Source organism: Aplidium turbinatum, chromosome 2 (genome assembly GCF_918807975.1).
Source record: "Aplidium turbinatum chromosome 2, kaAplTurb1.1, whole genome shotgun sequence".
NCBI classification, from domain to species: Eukaryota; Metazoa; Chordata; class Ascidiacea; order Aplousobranchia; family Polyclinidae; genus Aplidium; species Aplidium turbinatum.
Window position 1 is genome coordinate 43,712,703 of NC_137473.1, and position 19,237 is coordinate 43,731,939.

Genomic DNA, 19,237 nt, shown 5'->3' on the forward strand with positions numbered 1-19,237 from the left:
AAATATTTTCCTCGTCGCCAAATGTCATATTCTGTCTGTTTACTGGTGTATTATATACAGAAATAACATGCACTTCTACTTTGATTAATTACTGACAACAGAATGTACTTCCGGGATACTTGCCAGGGTTGCCAAAAGATAATCTGGTAACCGGTCATAAGCATAACATAATAATCACATTTCAATACACTACACTATCTTCTAATGTTAACAACATATCCTTGGGTGTCCCACAAGGGTCTATCGTAGGCCCTCTTCTATTCCTGATTTATGTAAATGACTTTCCTAACTGCCTTCAACACGGAACTGCAATTATGTTTGCAGATGACACCACCATTATATATAAAAATAAAACCGTTTCTACTGTATATGATATGGCAAATCAAGAGCTTGTATGCATAGATCAATGGCTATCAACAAATCGATTGTCTCTAAATGTCACCAAAACCAAACATATATTATTTTCAAGTCAAGGAAGCAAGACACTATCATGCAACCCACCCTTAAATATTAGAAAAAACAACATAGAACAAGTTGCCTCAATAAAGTTTCTGGGAATAATTGTAAACGAGCATGTGTCATAAAAAATCTCATATGGAAATCTTGCTTCAAAAAATAAGATCAACACTCTGCGTGACAAAAAAAAATTAAGCCTTTCCTAAACAAACAAGCACTTCTCTCCATTTACCATTCTCTAGTTGAGAGTCAGATATTATATTGTATCTCAACATGGTGTCATGAAAACAAAACTACATTGCAAAAGCTGCAACGTACATGCAATAACTTTCTTCGTATTGTGTTTGACATTGACCGCAGTAAAAGCATAAAAGGTGTAATGGAACTCAATAATTTAAAATCAATCAACCACATGAAAAATACAGAGATTGCAACTTTCATGTTTAAATATTCAAAAAAGCTACTTCCCACAACATTCAATGATATAATTATGTGTAAACAATCAAGTAGCCTAACAACAAGAAGTAATTCTCCTTATATTCCGATATATTGCAGAATTAACACTTGCAAACAATCAATTGGGGCCAACAGTTTGGAACAAGCTTCCCCCTACTATAAGAAATGAATGCAAAACTGTAAAAGGCTTTAAATCAAAATTGAACAAGCTAAATCTTCCTTGAAATAATCCCATCTAAGTATTACATGCACCAAACTTACTAAGTTTAATATATATATATATATTTTTTGCCCAGCAATGATAGACCAGTGTGTGTAGATTTATTAGCAAAATAGTAAGGTTGTAAGTACTCCTACTGGCCTTCTTGTTCTTGTGCTTTTTTGTCCACAGAAGCTCTACAGAGTCTGCAGAAGTTTTTCCATCCTCTTCGACCAATCGCCATCTTTCGGTGAAGCGGTGACCATGTGCTCCAACCAGTTGTTTTATATCAATATCTTGGACTGGATCGTCATGCTATTGTCTGATTGTTTATCTACAGTATTTTTCTAACATGCCAAATTGGATTTTTTTGTAATGGTTTAACGTGTAAAACATACGGTAACCCAATTTTATCATACAGGTATTACTGTAACATGCCACTACTACATCCCAGCTGGCGATGCCTGTCGTTTTTGCATTAATTCAACGTTTGCAAACGTTGGATCAGTGTGGAGGTGACGAGTTTAACTGACTGGGGTATAAAATTATCGCTTTATCAACGCAACTTTTATCAAAGCACGCTTGATATCTTCAAAACATAGCTTCCCTGGGTATAATTGAATTTCCGCAAGATGATGATGTTGTTTTTGCTAGTTTGTTTTTGTCATTGTTTTCATGTCGTCAAGTTATAGCCGATCTATTTTGTGAGTCGTGCAAAGCCTATGGTGCGTTGCGCTTGAAATGGCTTTGCCCGTGGTAGGATTTCTTTGTACTTTTCTGTGTACATCGGTGTACGCCTTCTGACCCACGCTGCAGCCGACGGCAATGTCTGTTTCCGGTTGTCTACTCTACTTATGACTTGAATTTGGTACTACCCATTACTTGAAATCGATCACTGGGCAGTGGCGTAGCCAGAAAAAAAATTGGGGGGGGGGGGCAAATATTTGATGAATTGAAGAGAACGACAAAGTGTTTGATTTAAGGCATCGTCACGTGATGTGCAGTGGCGTATCCTGGTGGGTTAAGCAAGGGAAGCAATAAAGGTGGTGGAGGGTTAGAGCGTGCCGAAGGCACGCGTATTCTAGGGGGGTCCGGGGGCATGCTCTCCCAGGAAATTTTTGCAAAATTACACTCAAATAATGGATTATAGCGCTTTCTGGAAACACTTTCAGGGTAATATTTGTATGAAATTTATTAGCAGATAAACAGCTATTAACTTATTAAAGGTAGCTGTTACACACGAACGGGCAAAACTTGCAGCTAAAATAAGAGAACACAAAAAACTCAGCTACACAAAAACCCAACAGAGTAAGCGATTCTGAAATTGCTTCCACAGATTAGTTAAAGGCATACTAAATGAAATTTTCAAACGGGAATTAAGCATTAAAATGCGTAAACTGAACATTCAAGAATACATTTCAATGAAAATTACCTAAAAAAAATTTGTTTTCAATGGCGCTGGCAAGGCCCAAAGTCCAATGTTTCATTTATTTTCAAAATGACCAAAAAGTGCAAACACAGCTCGAGAATACGTCACATAAGACAGCAATAACAAAAGCCACGTTACAACATTTGATGTTTTCACATCAGATCTGATGTTTTGACGTTGAAATCTGATGTTTTGATGTACATACATACATAGCCTACAGTTAAATCGCCGGCAGTAACAACTGTTACGTGATCAGCTGATTGCTCGTCTTTTATTACGTAGACTGTACAGTCGCACGCTTCGCTGCTCAGGCCCATTCTGGTTTTGAAAGCTCTGAAAAAAGTACGCGTGGAATGCTGATCAGACCGCAATGGGGCAAAATGTTATTGAAAATTGTTTTATGGTAGCATGTTAAACACAAAGGACGTGGAAAATCGCCAAGTCAGGTTTTTCCTTTACTATCCCTTTAAAAGCGTAAATCGCGTAAACTTTGCGCGATTTACGATTTGCAAAATTCATTGGTGTCTTTCTGTGTGTCTAAAACAAGTCCTGGGGGGTGATAATTGCGAGATGTCTTGGAAAACGATATAAATTTATACAAATTATATTATACTTTCAACAAAGGGTTCAACTTCGGAATCTAAACTTTGGAAATTTTGGGGGGCCATGGCCCCTTTCGCCCCCTCCCCTGTCTACGCCTATGTCACTGGGTAGAGGCAATTATAGCCTACTTATAGTGAAGTTTCTTCCCCAGAGAAGCAACAGCAAGTGCGGGGGGTGGAGTCGAACATGCAGGCTCTCGACTGCGAGCCCAACGCGCTAACCACTCGGCCACTGCTGCCGACTAAGTTGGCAGCTGGTTGGCTTTTTAGGGGTTAGGGCTAGAAAGTAGTCATTTCATTGAAGTGGGTTCGATTCTCTCAACTGCTATTGCTCTTTTTTCTTCTGTAATTACCAAATAAAGTTCAAAACAAAGATTAACTCTCTGGCTAAGTGCGAGAAAGGTCACAATTGGACGGTAGCCTCTTATAACATGTTCTGATTGGTTGGCGGTGTCATTCTAGTCATTTGCAATGGCAGAATTTTTTCTTGTTAAAGTGGCTACCAAGAAAACTAAGTTAAACACAGTGTAAACGCCTAGCTCGTAGTTCAGGGTTGCCAAACCAAAAAATCATATTGAAATGAAATATATATGCATATATTCACATTAATAAAAAATTCAAAATGTGCTAACAGCGAAAATATATTTTTTCAAAATTTAATCAATAAAATATCACAAAACTTTTTCAAAGCCAAATGAGTGGGGGGGTGATTTTGCATTGATCACCCCCCCACTCCAATTAGTGGGGGGGTGATCACCCCCCTCACCCCCCCTTGGATAGAGCCCATGAAAGCTACGGTATGTGGGCTAATAAAGCTGTTGTTTTTGTTTTGTAACATTTTCTTTTTTTATTTTCCCTTTATATCTTAAATTTTTCTGAAGGTGTTGCGACCGTGCCAAATTTCTTTCAACTCAATAACTTACTTCGGTCTCAAGCACGTTTTAACGTTTGCGTTTTGTCACATCTACCCTTTTCTCGACCTTTGCTATGCTGACGTGTATTGTTTTGATATGATGGTCAGAAATAAGAACAACTGAACTGAACTGCTTGCTGATCAAACTCGTCAATCTCATCTCTAATTTCGCTTAGAAAGTCTACAAGTGAACTGTACAATTCGGCACAAGTACTTAATAACAATTCAGATTTCTGAAGGGCTTTGCTAACCCTGTGAAAACGACCTAGCACTCTGGACCAAAAATGCAACATAAACACAAATTCCAATTTTTCCATTTTTTGCAAAAGGTTGTTAGCATGAAGTCTGCGGTATCACCCTTCTCACTTACATTGGAGTGCAAATGACTGAGAGCATTGGTGCTGGCACTGTAACTTTCCAAAATAGCTTCCGTGGCTTTTGCATGTGCATCCTACCTAGTATATCTAACAAATGTTTTGGCACTTTTGATTGAGGTTGCAAAAATGATTTTAGAACTGCCCACCTCTTTGTGGAAGCTGAAAAAAAGGTGTAAATTTTATTGATTTTTAACTCTGGTGGGCTAAGATTATCACTATCATGGAGAGCATTGCACGCTTGAGGCAAAATTCCCTATTCTTCTTGCAAATCATCTAAATCTTCTCCGTTAACAACAGAAGGAAACGTTTAAGTTATTTTGGCAGCCGATTGTAGCATCGAATAGACAGCGATAGACACGTGTTTCGCCCATGAGGCTGGGCTCATCAGTATCGCACCGTATTCTTGCCACTTGAGTAATCGACCGCCGCTTTACCAGTCAGTTTAACTCTTATCTTTGTGGAAAGAAAGAGCCAACAAAACCAGCAGGTGCCTGGGGTGGGTTATGTGAAGAAAGGCGTTCTTCCCGGCTATCAGCACAAGGCTGATTACTCACTAAATTGGAGGTCTTTATGGCTAGCGTGGAAGCTACACCGTTCTGGTTAGCGAAGCGTTACTGCTGCTCGCTGTGCTAGTGAGTAATCAGCCTTGTGCTGATAGCCGGGAAGAACGCCTTTCTTCACAAACAGAAGGAAAGTTGATGCTGCCACTCTCAAAATTAAAAAAAAAAACTAGATTCTCCAAGAAAACCACTAGACCACTAGATTATTTCAAACACCACTATTCCTAGTGGAAAATCGCTAGGAGTGGCAGCCCTGATGTCAACTACCGATATTGTTTTTTGCAGAGAAGACTACGGTACTTTAGGGGTCTGCTACTATTCGGTGAGTCCGATTCGGTGAGTCCGATTCGGTGAGTCCGATTCGGTGAGTCTGATTCGGTGAGTTACTAACTTCTAACCCCTAACCCAAACCCCTAACCCCTAACCCTAAAACGGCAATGATAGTTAGGCTATGGTACCCGATAATTTAAAAAAAAAATTGAAAAAATCCCCCGTTAAGGGATCGGACTCACCGAATCGGACTAACCGAATCGGACTCACCGAATCGGACTCACCGAAACGGGCCATTCCGGTACTTTATAGCGTAGAAGCTTCCAGCAGAATGCGCGTAATAATTGTCTTCTTCTTCGTTTGAACCTACTTCGCCACTTCAAGGGTCGAGGGGCTCTGCCTTTTATCACCTTTGGGCAGTCTGTGGCAGCGACGCGGTCTAGATGTTTGGGCAGGTGTCGAGCAGCCATTTAATTGATTCGTCATCCAGTTCACACAGACCACCAGGGGCTCCGGACACTTCCTGAGATTGGGGGGGTAATTTAAGCTGGGACGGGAACGATGTTTTGACATCGACATGGGCTTATTGGACTATCGCATTACATATACTTCTGGAAGGTTGCTCCCCAGACCCCGTTCGCATTACTGCAAGCTTCAGTTTCTTATAACGGAAACGAATCTGAAATCACGAGCAAAAGCTTTTTAACATTTGCCACATTATTTTGAGCTTTTGAGACAATTTTGACTGGAAGAGAGGACGTACGCAAAATCCCTCACTGTATTCTTCCTGGGGTCCAGTCCTCCAAATTTTGCACTTCAGACGCTAAAAGGTTAGATTTAAAAGGCCAAAAGCGTTAAGGTCAAAGCTATAATCTATAAAACTTAATTTACAATTACATGAATACAACACGACAACCTGTGCCATAACATCCACAGTGACATGAAACGTTTCAGCATTTAGGGTTAGGCCTACATTCAACTCAGATAAAAGAAGAAGCTAAAATGCATTAACTTTTACAGGAACTGAAAATAAGGTGACATCTTGATCGATACTAGGAGGAAGGCCTACCATCTGCGCCGTATAAGAAATAACACTAAACAAAAAATGCCATAACACCCAGGTAATACCTTGTGCCAAAATCTCACAAAAACTACAAAGAAATAACATTATAAACGAACACCTCAACTCAAACAAAACACTGTGTGCACTCTGCTTCTATTCTACGCAGAACAGTCAGAAGTCGCCAAAGACTTTAAATCTTTGTGCATTGTTGAAAAAAAAATCTTTGCAGATTTCATCTACGCTTAGTTCATCCAAATGCACTTAATGGGCATGGCACATGGCAATGAAATTGAGTCTTGAAATAGTGATTGTGCTTCGGATCCATGTTTTTAAGCGGCGTAGCGAGCTAAACGACCTTTCAGCTTCTGCAGAAGAAGGGCCATTGACCAATAGCAATTTTACAAGTTTTTCTACACTGGCATAAAACTCTTTGACAGTAATAGGCATAAGTCCCATTAACTTGTTTGGACTGTCGTTGACTGTGCCAGATACTAAAACTTCAAGCATTCGGTGACTTTTAATTCCTTCGCCATTGAAGCGGTGGGTGAGGCCTTGCACTATGCTGTCAATAGATGCATAGAACTGCCTTCTGTAACGAGAAGCGAGGTCATGGGAAGCACTCTGCCAGGGATGGAGGAACCATTTTAAAAGTAGGTGGGCCCAATGGCGTAGCAGTCAAAATTAATCAAACTTCTGGGTTCATGATTACTTTTTGTGCCAACCAGCGAAAAATTTCCGTTTTTAGGTCCGATTTGGCCAAACAAATTACAAAATTGTTAAATTGCTCTATAGCGCTGTACAAAATATGGTGATGTACACACAAATAAAAAGGCAATATACACATTATGATTACACACACAGTTATGATACCAACCTGGGAGAAATAATCTGCAGCATTATACAGTAGGCCTACGTGCATGCACTGCATAGTATGTAATGATATCATTGTTTTAACCTTGGAGAACAATTAGATTGATTTATAGATTGCTCTACCAATCACATGCAACCACACCCACACGTGCTTCCCATCAACAGTGAGCTCAACAGAAAAGTTTGAAGATTAGATTTCATCATTGAGCTATCAAAGATAACACAGCAAACAAAATTTTTTTTTAAAGGCACGGCATGTGAGAGTAATTTTAAGGTATTTCGAGGCCCCTGATTCCGAAAATGCATTTTTTTCGAATTGGCTTTAGTTTTTAAGATAGCCAATAGCAAAAACATTTTTTTTGCAATTTTGAGCCCCTCTAGATTTAACATCGTGTCGTTTATTACATAGACAAAACTGAAAGTAATCCTAGGCACATTTCTGAGTTGTTTAAACGCTATTTGAAACCAATCACGTTGATTACAACCCAAACAAACGGCTATTTAACGTTTAGCCTACTGGCCTAGTAACAATCAAAATTTTATGATGTTGATGAAAAAGAACTTTTTTCCTTGCATGAAGGTGTCTACAACACTCGAGGTCACAAATTTAAATTAAAAATCAGTAGGGCTACCTTCAAAACAACAAAGTGAAGAAATTTTTTTCCGAATCGGAGCGTTAATGAATGGAATAAGTTACCCGAGAAAATTGTCACAGCACCTAGTTTGAACGAACAGCTTCAAAGCAAGACTGGATCACCACTGGAGAAATAGAGAAGTTAAATTTGACCCACTTGGGTAGTCATATTTTGCAAGTACTGGCCGCCTCCACTAACGTTGATATTTTATTACATCTTGTAAATTGTACAGTATATATATACCGTATGTAGCCCACTTTGTATGATGTATTGTATACCTATCTCTACTGACAGTTATATTCTATCTTAGGCTATATGGTGTCTCCAGCCCCAGGTGTTTTTGTTTGAGTTTTTAGTGTTATGCTGTGCCTTTATAAGATGTATATATGCTCTAGGTAGTATTGACTCGTTTTTTTCTTAGTATTATTTCTCTTGTATATGACTTCCTTGTTGGTACTCTATTTTGTTTTTTTATTCATTTAATATTGCTATGTAAGTTATCATGAAGGTGAAAAAGCACTACTGTACTTGCACCACCACCATTATTATTATTATATATTATTACAAAATATGACGTGAAGCAAGCCTTAGGATACAAGATGTAGAATATTTAACTTGTGCTTTGCTTTAATATATTTGTTGACTTCAACAATATCAGACTTACTAACTAAGCTAAAGCTACTAAGTACAAATAAAATACATACATTGTTTTGCTTAACAAACTAGAACTAGACGAATAAGCAAAACAAAGCCATCGATGAACAAACGCAATTCTTTATTATGGTAGACTTACTATAGACCTACTGAGCAACACCCATCAAGGTACGAAGGCCATTTATATCAATAAAGTAGCTGCTTAAAATTTTATCCTTGTTACGGAAGAATGCAATCTTGGTTCGAAATTCAATTCCTGGTAGTTTCGAAAATTCGAAAAAACTAAGTGCATTTTTGGAATCAGGGGCCCTGAAATAGGCCTACTCTAAAATGACTCTCACCTTTTGTGTCAAAATTTTTTTGTCGGCCTGTGTAATCAAACTAGTGTGTATCAAATGAGTGAAAAGCTTTTTTTGGAACTCCTCTAATTTGCCTTTTCACTGCCTTTTCAAAGAAATTTGGCTTTCAAAAGAGGGTGAGCCAGGCCCACCCAGAAAATAAAGTAGGTGGGCCCAGGCCCATGAGGCCCATGGTTCCTCCATCCCTGCACTCTGCTCACAGCGCTTTCTTGAAATTTGGACTTTAGCTAAGCCAAAGCTATCTACTTGCTGCTGAAATTCCTTGTATAACTGCAAAAATTGTTCTTCATTTCTAAGATTCTGGTAATTAACTTTTGAGTTTTCAACCAGATCCATCATGTCGCTGATGGTATAAGACTTGATCTGCAACAGGCCAGTTATCTATTCAAGCGGTTTGAATAAAACTTGGCAAAACTGCAATGCAAAGTATGTGTTGCCTTGCAATAATTGGGAATAAAGGCCTAATGATTTCGCATTGTTGAAATTTTGAAGTGTGTTTAGCAAGGCTTCGTAGTTTGATAACAATGAAGAAATGGCTGGTACACGACACACGTGTCAGCCATCTTGTTTGGCACAAAGTGTGCAAGCCATGAAAGGGTTCCTCCTGCAGGGCGATTTTGAACTTGCCAGACTGATTTTGCAAACTACTTAGCTCCTGAACAATTCCCATACGGTAGCATTATATATATTTTATATGCAGATCTCTATTGCATATTTGCGTTGTCTTGCGAGTCGGAGTTTCCAAGCAAACGACTAAAAAGTTGTGCAACAAAATAAAAAAATGAAAATAAAACACAAAAGTAGAAAAAATATAAAAATTAAATTTTTATCTCTACATTAGTGGGGGGGGGGGTAATTTTGCATTAGTTACCCCCCACTCCAATTAGTGGGGGGGGGGGGGTAATCACCCCCGCGACCCCCCTCTAACAGAGCCCATGCAGATCACGCACACCATTTGGCGCATGGTAGATGGCGCAGTTACAGATGGTGTGGTCTGTGGTTTGTTCCTCCTTGCTGCACTTACAGATCGCGCATGGAGCCATCCCCCATTTGTGCATGTTGGTGCGGAACAGTCCGACGCCAGCTCCGCAGGATGTTGAGCTGCACCCAGGCCTTCCTTGACAAATGCATTCCGGTTGGGTGGGGGCCGGTGTCGGAAATGAAACTTTGAAGTCTTGAGGAGTTCTTCTTCTAATCCGAGCTCCATTGGTGGTTCGCCCAGGTAGTCGCACTGATGGATTGGTCTTTCATAATTTTCTTAATTGCCTTTAGTATGATGCAAACGACGTAATAATGACTGTTTACAACGTGGTTGAAACCAGTTGTGTATAGAATTTTCTACTCTGAAAAGCTTGATATACTGATGTAGCAGTATATATATATATATAATTTAGGTAGGGTTTTAACTTGTCAAGTTTTTAAAAGAATATTACAAACTTCGAAACCAAATTTCGAGGCCCCTGGACGTTGAGGCCCTAGGCTTCATCAGCCTGCCTAGCCTATTAGTAAATCCGGCCCTGTCTGCAAACATATCAGCGAAAAATACAGGCTCCAATAACAGGGAAAAAGAAACCAGGTACCATGAAACAAACGCTTGTGGAAATCACCGAAAAATCGTAATTCTATCGTAATTCATGAACAGTCTTCCCTCTAAAAAAGCAATGAGTTGGTTTTTCATCCTTTTTGTGAGAGTCTATAAAACAGTCTTTCTTTGATTACACTATGTAACAAAAAAAGAAAAATTTTTTGTCCTTGGGAAATAATTGCTATTTTCTGTTTGTTTTTGCCTAAAAAATACAAAAAATCTGTATTGTACCACACTACCACAATAACTTCAGGTTTGTGTTCCTCAGATTAGTTTGAATTTTTTCTCATTTCTCATGAAAATAGGCATATACATAACGTTGAAAATTTACTGTCAGCTGCTTCCAGCAATAGTTACCTAATAATGGGTAATTGGGTATAATTAAGTAACACTTGGATTCTGTGAAGAAAGGCGTTCTTCCCGGCTATCAGCACAAGGCTGATTACTCACTAGCACAGCGAGCAGCAGTAATAGTCTGGGAGCCTACGACAGAAGATTTCACCCCATAAGGTACAAAAGGTTTGACCCCTTGAAGTTACTGGGGTCAACCATGTCACTCACAAAAAGTATGGAAGATTGACCGCGCCGGGTGGATCTGGTCCCTAGAGCCCCCTAAAAAGCCCAAAAAGGGGGTTAATTTCACCCCATAAGGTACATGGACCAAACTTGGTGAAAACGAAGTTCTATGTCAGGACATCACAAAAATATCAAATCTAACAATATTTTCGAGTGGAAAGGTGATGTAAGACCCCCCCGAAAGTGACCCCCCGGGGGGTTAATTTCACCCCATAAGGTAGGCTACATGGACCAAACTTGGTCAAAACGAAGTCTTATGTCAGGACATCACAAAAATATCAAATCTAACAATATTTTCGGGTGGAAAGGTGATGTAAGATGCCTTCAAAGTGACTTCCCTTAATGTGACCCCCTCGGAAGGTTTATTTCACCCCATAAAGTACATGGACCAAACTTGGTCAAAATGAAGTCTTTTGTCAGGACATCACAAAAATATCAAATTTAACAATATTTTCGGGTGGAAAGGTGATGTAAGATGACTTCAAAGTGACTTCCCATAATGTGACCCCCTCGGAAGGTGTATTTCACCCCATAAAGTACATGGACCAAACTTGGTCAAAACGAAGTCTTATGTCAGGACATCACAAAAATATCAAATCTAACAATAGTTTTGGGAGGAAAGGTGATGTAAGACTCCCTTAAAGTGACCCCCCAGGGGATTAATTGCACCCCATTAGGTAGGCTACATGGACTAAAGTAGGTTAAATCGAAGTCTTACTTCACGGCATAACAAAAATATCAAATCTAACAATATTTTCGGGTGGAAAGGTGATGTAAGATGTCATCAAAGTAACCCTAAGAGGGTTTATTTCACCATAGAGTACATGGACCAAACGTGGTCAAAACGAAGTCTTATAGGACATCGCAAAATATCAAATCTAACAATACTCTCAGTTGGGAAGATGATAAAAGACCTACCCAAAAGTGAATCTCCTCCTATAATTCAATTTACTTCATTCCTTACTCGAACCAACCTTGGTGTAACGGAAGTGCTATGCCAGGACAGTACCAATGGATTAAATCTAAAAATATTTTTATTTAGGTTTTGGTGAAATACATTTACAAGCTGTCCCATGATGCATGAAATGGAACTATAGCCTATTTTACAAAAAGTTTTTGTATAAATCATGTTCAGTCAATCGAAAAAAAGCAACAGGACATGACAATACATGGCTTTGTAACACCAAAAACAGAAAGTACATGAGAAGCATATAGGCTACAGTAGCCAGAAAATTGATCGAAGATCTTGATACGATCACTAAATGTTGAATTAATCGAACAACTGACTATCCAAATCAAAACGTTTCGAAGTGAATCATTTGGAACGTTAATTCAGGCAGTAATGAACATTTTCCAGCTGCTACAATAAATAACCCAATAAACCCAATGTAGTAATTTTTTGTTTAATGCCATTTGCTTCATGTCTCTAATCAGTTATTGTAACTGTTCATTCATAAACAGAGATTGTTTGTGTAAACGTAAACGGTCGTTTCTTTATTCTTCATTGTCACTGCTGTCGCTTTCACTTTCTTCGTCTTATTCTTCGTCTTATTTGGATAGTCAGTTGTTCAATTAAGTCAACATTTAGTGGTCGTATCAAGACCTTGGATCAATTTTCTGGCTACTGTAGCCACGGGCGCCGATCCCTATAGGACAGTGGGGACATGTCCCCACCATCTTTTTACATGTCCCCATCATCTTTTTACATTATTTTTGTAACGTAAAAGGGAAAATATTACCCGAATGTCACAATTTTACCAGTCAAACGTTTAAAATATATTGAAAGGGGGGGACAATATTTTTGTTTTATGCGAGGAAGCCCCAACCGTAGTAGAAATGTTTTATTAGGCAGAGAAACCCTGGTGTAACTCGCAAATTGTATTTAATTTGGTTACGCCAGGGCCACACAGTGCAGAGTTTTAGAATTACTTTGAAAGAGTCGTACAAGCATGTAGTGCAGTAAGTGTAGCTTGTGTTACTTTTGTATAAGAAAAAAGCTATTTTTTCAGTTATTATTACATTGAGGTGAAGAGCTGTTGAAATGTCTTTACCGGTTTGGCAAAAAATTGTATATAGGAAAATCAGCAGTTGGAAGGCTGGCAGGCAGCTTTTTTTCAATTGAAAAAACTCTTACCCTACCCAATTTTTAAAAGACTTGTCACGTTCCAAATCGTCTTCAGTATGGACATTGGACATGGCCATGGTCAACCTCCTAAACTTCAAGATCGATCGGTCAGAGTATTTTGCAGTCATTGACAGCTCGCAGCAAAATCTTACTGACTATTTCAAGTCGACCGATCTTGAGCACTACAAAATTCTACAAGAATCACTCTTTAGTGGAAAGCTACAATCACATTTGGTAGACGATTATCTTCAGTTCTTTGACACAGAGTCCCTTGCACAAGATTTTCGAATGATATTCAAGAAGATACCATCCGCTGTTTGGCAAATGTTTCTACAAGTGGAACTTTTGCTCATATCACCAGCCCGCTCGTGTTCAGCTGAACGCTCATTTTCAACTTTGCGACGTATCAAAACTTTGTTACGATCTACCATGACACAGAAACGGCCAAATCATGCAATGGTCTGCTATGTGCACAATAAAGTTTTGAATTCGATCAACCTTCATTACAAGCCAAGGATCAACCAAGGACTTCGTTTTTAATTCGCCGGAGACTCGTTGGCGAGTTGCAGTGTTTGGACTTCTGCTGTCCAATGCTGACACTGACAATTAAAATACATCGCATTAGACTTGTAGCCTATCTACTGTAGGCCTATTTGTTTGTTTGTTGAACAGACCCCAATCTTTCAGCTCGCTTCGCTCGTCTTCCCTTTCTTTCCTAGTAAATGTCCCCACCAATCTTAGAGAGCGATCGGCGCCCATGACTGTAGCCTATATGCTTTTTATGTACTTTCTGTTTTTGGTGTTACAAAGCCATGTATTGTCATGTCCTGTTGCCTTTTTTCGATTGACTGAGTATGATTTATACAAAAACTTTTTGTAAAGTAGGCTATAGTTCCATTTCATGCATATGCATCATGGGACAGCTTGTGAATGTATTTCACCAAAACCTATATAAAAATATTTTTAGATTTCATCCATTGGTACTGTCCTGGCATAGCACTTCCGTTACACCAAGGTTGGTTCGAGTAAGGAATGAAGTAAATTAAACTGTAGGAGGAGATTCACTTTTGGGTAGGTCTTTTATCATCTTCCCAACTGAGAGTATTGTTAGATTTGATATTTTGTGGTGTCCTATAAGACTTCGTTTTGACCACGTTTGGTCCATGTACTCTATGGTGAAATAAACCCTCTTAGGGTTACTTTGATGACATCTTACATCACCTTTCCACCCGAAAATATTGTTAGATTTGATATTTTTGTTATGCCGTGAAGTAAGACTTCGATTTAACCTACTTTAGTCCATGTAGCTTACCTTATGGTGTGCAATTAACCCCCTGGGGGGTCACTTTAGGGGGGTCTTACATCACCTTTCCTCCCAAAACTATTGTTAGATTTGATATTTTTGTGATGTCCTGACATAAGACTTCGTTTTAACCAAGTTTGGTCCATGTACTCTATGGGGTGAAATACACCTTCCGAGAGGGTCACATTATGGGAAGTCACTTTGAAGTCATCTTACATCACCTTTCCACCCGAAAATATTGTTAGATTTGATATTTTTGTGATGTCCAGACATAAGACTTCATTTTGACCAAGTTTGGTCCATGTACTTTATGGGGTGAAATAAACCTTCCGAGGGGGTCACATTAAGGGAAGTCACTTTGAAGTCATCTTACATCACCTTTCCACCCGAAAATATTGTTAGATTTGATATTTTTGTGATGTCCAGACATAAGACTTCATTTTGACCAAGTTTGGTTCATGTACTTTATGGGGTGAAATAAACCTTCCGAGGGGGTCACATTAAGGGAAGTCACTTTGAAGGCATCTTACATCACCTTTCCACCCGAAAATATTGTTAGATTTGATATTTTTGTGATGTCCTGACATAAGACTTCGTTTTGACCAAGTTTGGTCCATGTAGCCTACCTTATGGGGTGAAATTAACCCCCCCGGGGGGTCACTTTCGGGGGGGGTCTTACATCACCTTTCCACTCGAAAATATTGTTAGATTTGATATTTTTGTGATGTCCTGACATAAAACTTCGTATTCACCAAGTTTGGTGCATGTACCTTATGGGGTGAAATTAACCCCCTTTTTGGGCTTTTTAGGGGGCTCTAGGGTCCAGATCCACCCGGTGCGGTCAATCTTCCATACTTTTTGTGAGTGACATGGTTGACCCCAGTAACTTCAAGGGGTCAAACCTTTTGTACCTTATGGGGTGAAATCTTCTGTCGTAGGCTCTCGGTCTATAACGCTTCGCTAACCAGAACGGTGTAGCTTCCACGCTAGCCATTAAGACCTCCAATTAAACGTTTAAGTTATTTTGGCAGCCGATTGTAGCATCGAATAGACAGCGATAGACACGTGTTTCGCCCATGAGGCTGGGCTCATCAGTATCGCACCGTATTCTTGCCACTTGAGTAATCGACCGCCGCTTTACCAGTCAGTTTAACTCTTATCTTTGTGGAAAGAAAGAGCCAACAAAACCAGCATGTGCCTGGGGTGGGTCAATGTGAAGAAAGGCGTTCTTCCCGGCTATCAGCACAAGGCTGATTACTCACTAGCACAGCGAGCAGCAGTAACGCTTCGCTAACCAGAACGGTGTAGCTTCCACGCTAGCCATTAAGACCTCCAATTAGCCACTTGGATTCTGTTTGCACATAAAGCCTTGCAAGGTTTTGCTTTTGTGATGAAACAAAAAAGGCTGAGCATTTTGCAGTCGCATACTTTTCTTGAGCAATTTATTAACATTTTCTGCTTTGCGAGATGCAACCCTACACAGTGTGTTTGTCTTGTCTTCAACTCCGAGTTACTGGTGAAAAGGGCCCTTACTACCGCCATTAAAAAGATATAAACGATAGTGTCGGAAAATTGTCATTGACATACAAATCCAAAACAAGTATTATCTTTATAAGTCCACTGCAGAGTTACTCATTTCCACAATAGAGCAATGGGACTTAATTGGATGACAGTGTTCAACTTATTTCACAATGAACTTTTTCAGTGTTCTACACATTTAAAGACAGTTTATGCTACTGCCATGATATTGAAAAACTTTTTCAGGCTAAATTGGCATTTCCTGCAATCCTTGAGTGGAAGCTCTTCACCGACAGCTCATCTAGAAGTCTCACAGCTGTATTGTTGAGTAACGCAGACAAGTGTCCCTCCATTCTTACGGCTTGCTCAGTTTATATGAAGGAAGAATATTAAAACATCAAAATCGTGATGAGTGCATTGAAGTAGGACCTCTACAATTGGGAGGTTGTTGGTGATTTCAAGATAGTGTCCTTAATAATGGCGCTTCAGGGTGGTTCTATCAAGTTTCAATGCTGTCTTTGTCTCTGGGACAGCAGAAACACAGCTTTTCACTACAAGAAGTGGAATTGGCCTCCAAGAACCAGCTATGAGATTGGATCTTATAATGTAAAACAACAACCTCTGGTGTCTGAAGTTTAACAGACAGCTTGGACCTGTTTCATGTCTGTAGTTAACAGATTTTTGGGCAATCACAAGACAGAGAATTACAGGGTGCTTTTTGATCAACTCAGAGATGCGTGTTAGAAAATGGGATGCAGGATGTCACTGAAACTACATGCACTACATGCTCACCTTGATCAATTCAAAGATAAAAAGGGCGACTCCTCAGAGAAACAAGGTGAAAGATTTGCTCAAGATATCAGGTTTTTGAGGAACGCTATATAAAGGCCAGTTGGCCTACAATGAAAGTATGATGGAGGACTAGGCCTACATATGAACCGTTTACGTGAAAGAAAACTGATATATCATCGCCAATCTAAAAAAAAAAACATTTCTTTGTAATTATGTTATAAGTTGTAAGTGCTTTACGTGATGACGTATAAGTTTGCTCAGTAACAATTTTGACCAAAGGCCTGTAGCAGGGTATTCAGGCCTTTAGGTCTTCTATCGTGTTTGTAGCCTAAATTAAAATCGCGTTCTATACATGTTTTTGTCTTGTTTATGTATTTAAAGAATCTCTGAAACAACGTTCATCGTCATTATTTTAGAATGACAACACAGACAACAATAAGTAATCTTAGATTTAACTTTTTTATATTGATTTAAAAAGATATAGTGGGAGCCATTGCATTAAAAAGGCACAATTAGCCAGAAAATCCAATAAATGAATCTCATTAAGTCAAAACCGAAGTTTGAACTTTATGAATGCTCATTTTTGTTGATTTAGGCCATATTAAATCAGAAAATAATAGTTTTGACCCAAGGACAAATTTTGTGTTACATAGTGTTATTATTAGACAACTGTCACTTGCAGTGCTTATCAGTGTGGCAAGACATTGTTAATTAACAACATTTTGCAGTAGCCTACTTGCTTCGGCAATCGGCAGTACATATACTAAAATTGTAACGATACAGAGAAGATTAGCATAGCCCCTGCGCAAGGATGACACGCGAATTGTGAAACGTTCCATTATTAAAAAAATATAAACATTTTGCAGTAGCCTACTAAGCTAAATATTTTCATAACACAGAAAAGTCTTCAAATTTATATATAATATTTTGACAATTTATTAAAAATTGAGTTGACACACCGACCTATTTTTCCATCAAAAACTTGCATAAAGAGAACACAATAACGGTGAAACGCACACTGGAGTTTACATGACATTTGCAAACTTAAAATAAGCAACCCCCCTATGCTCACAGACGATTTCGAAATTCGAAAACAGACGTTTTAATCAACCACTGGGACAGTGTGGCTGGACACGGAATGGCCCGATTCGGTGAGTCCGATTCGGTGAGAGCCTTTTTCGGTGAGAGCCCTATTCGGTGATTTTTTTTTAAATTATTGGGTACCGTAGCCTAATTATCATTGCCGTTATAGGGTTAGGGGTTGGGGGATGGGGTTTTTTGGGGGATGGTTTTTTTTTGGGGTTGGGGAATGGGGTTTTTTGGGGGATGGGGGTTTTTTGGGGTTGGGGGATGGGGTTTTTTGGGGGTTGGGGGATGGTTTTTTTTTGGGGGTTGGGAATGGGGTTTTTTGGGGGATGGGGTTTTTTGGGAAGTTGGGTTTTTTGGGGGATAGGGTTTGGGGTTTTTTGGGGGTTGGGGATGGGGTTTTTTGGGGGTTGGGGGTGGGTTTTTTTTTGGGGTTGGGGATGGGGTTTTTTGGGGGATGGGGTTTTTTTAGGGTTTGGGGTTTTTTTTTTTTGGGGGGGTTTGGGTTTTTAGGGGTTTTTTTGGGTTTTTTGGGGTTTTTGGGGTTTTAGGTTAGGGTTAGGGGTTTGAATTAGGCTACGGTACCCGATAATTTTCAAAAAAAAATTCAAAAAAATCACCGAATAGGGCTCTCACCGAAAAAGGCTCTCACCGAAAAGGCTCTCACCGAATCGGACTCACCGAATAGTAGCAGACCCGGCTGGACATCGCATTGGAATAACTGCAATCCCCACCTAGAACTACAATCTGATTGGTCGGTCGGTGGAATCGTATGCAAAGCGAAAATATGCTTCCCGGAAAGTATTTGTTGCCTGCGTGCTCTTGAGCTCCTCAAGAAAAGTATTTTTGGTTATACTTGTATGCTAATGGCAATGCCTTCCGCGGGCCGCAGCGATACAGCGTGGTGGGCCGCCAGTTGGTGACACCTGCTCTATTGCATCATTGTCAGTTCACGATATTTTGTTTTGCTGATAGGGCATACGCCCGATTTCGCTTATTCTACAAAATAGAAATAATAGACTCTTATTGCTGCAAGTCTGCAAGCGCTTTGTTCATACACTATTTGAATTATTTTTTTATTCGCAATATCTTAACTGAGTACCACTCACTTGTACTAAGTACACCTAGGCCTCACTGTTTGAATGTTTTTTATAATGCATTTTTTAGGCTATGCACCAGTGAGCTTCAGGCACTCTAGGTTGATGATTTATTGAAATGGATTTTGGGAGTTACCCCTTTTCATTCTCTTGGAGCAATCACTGTTAAAGTTTTAGTGGAAAATACCTAAATTATCATTTCACTTTCGTTACCATATTGCTTTTAATTGCCACTAGCGGCATTATGGCATTGCCTCAACTTTACAACTGATTGTCACTTGTGGTGTTGATTTGTGATGTGGGAATGACTGG

The 19,237-nt window shown here is 39.4% G+C and overlaps 1 non-coding gene across 1 annotated transcript; it reads left to right on the top strand.

Annotated features, from left to right (window-relative positions):
- Positions 1–17,478: 17,478 nt before the first annotated feature.
- On the top strand, positions 17,479–17,587 carry LOC145765730 (U6 spliceosomal RNA). The gene has a single exon (XR_014288613.1). It is a non-coding gene; the product is annotated as a U6 spliceosomal RNA (small nuclear RNA).
- The last annotated feature ends 1,650 nt before the right edge of the window (positions 17,588–19,237 follow it).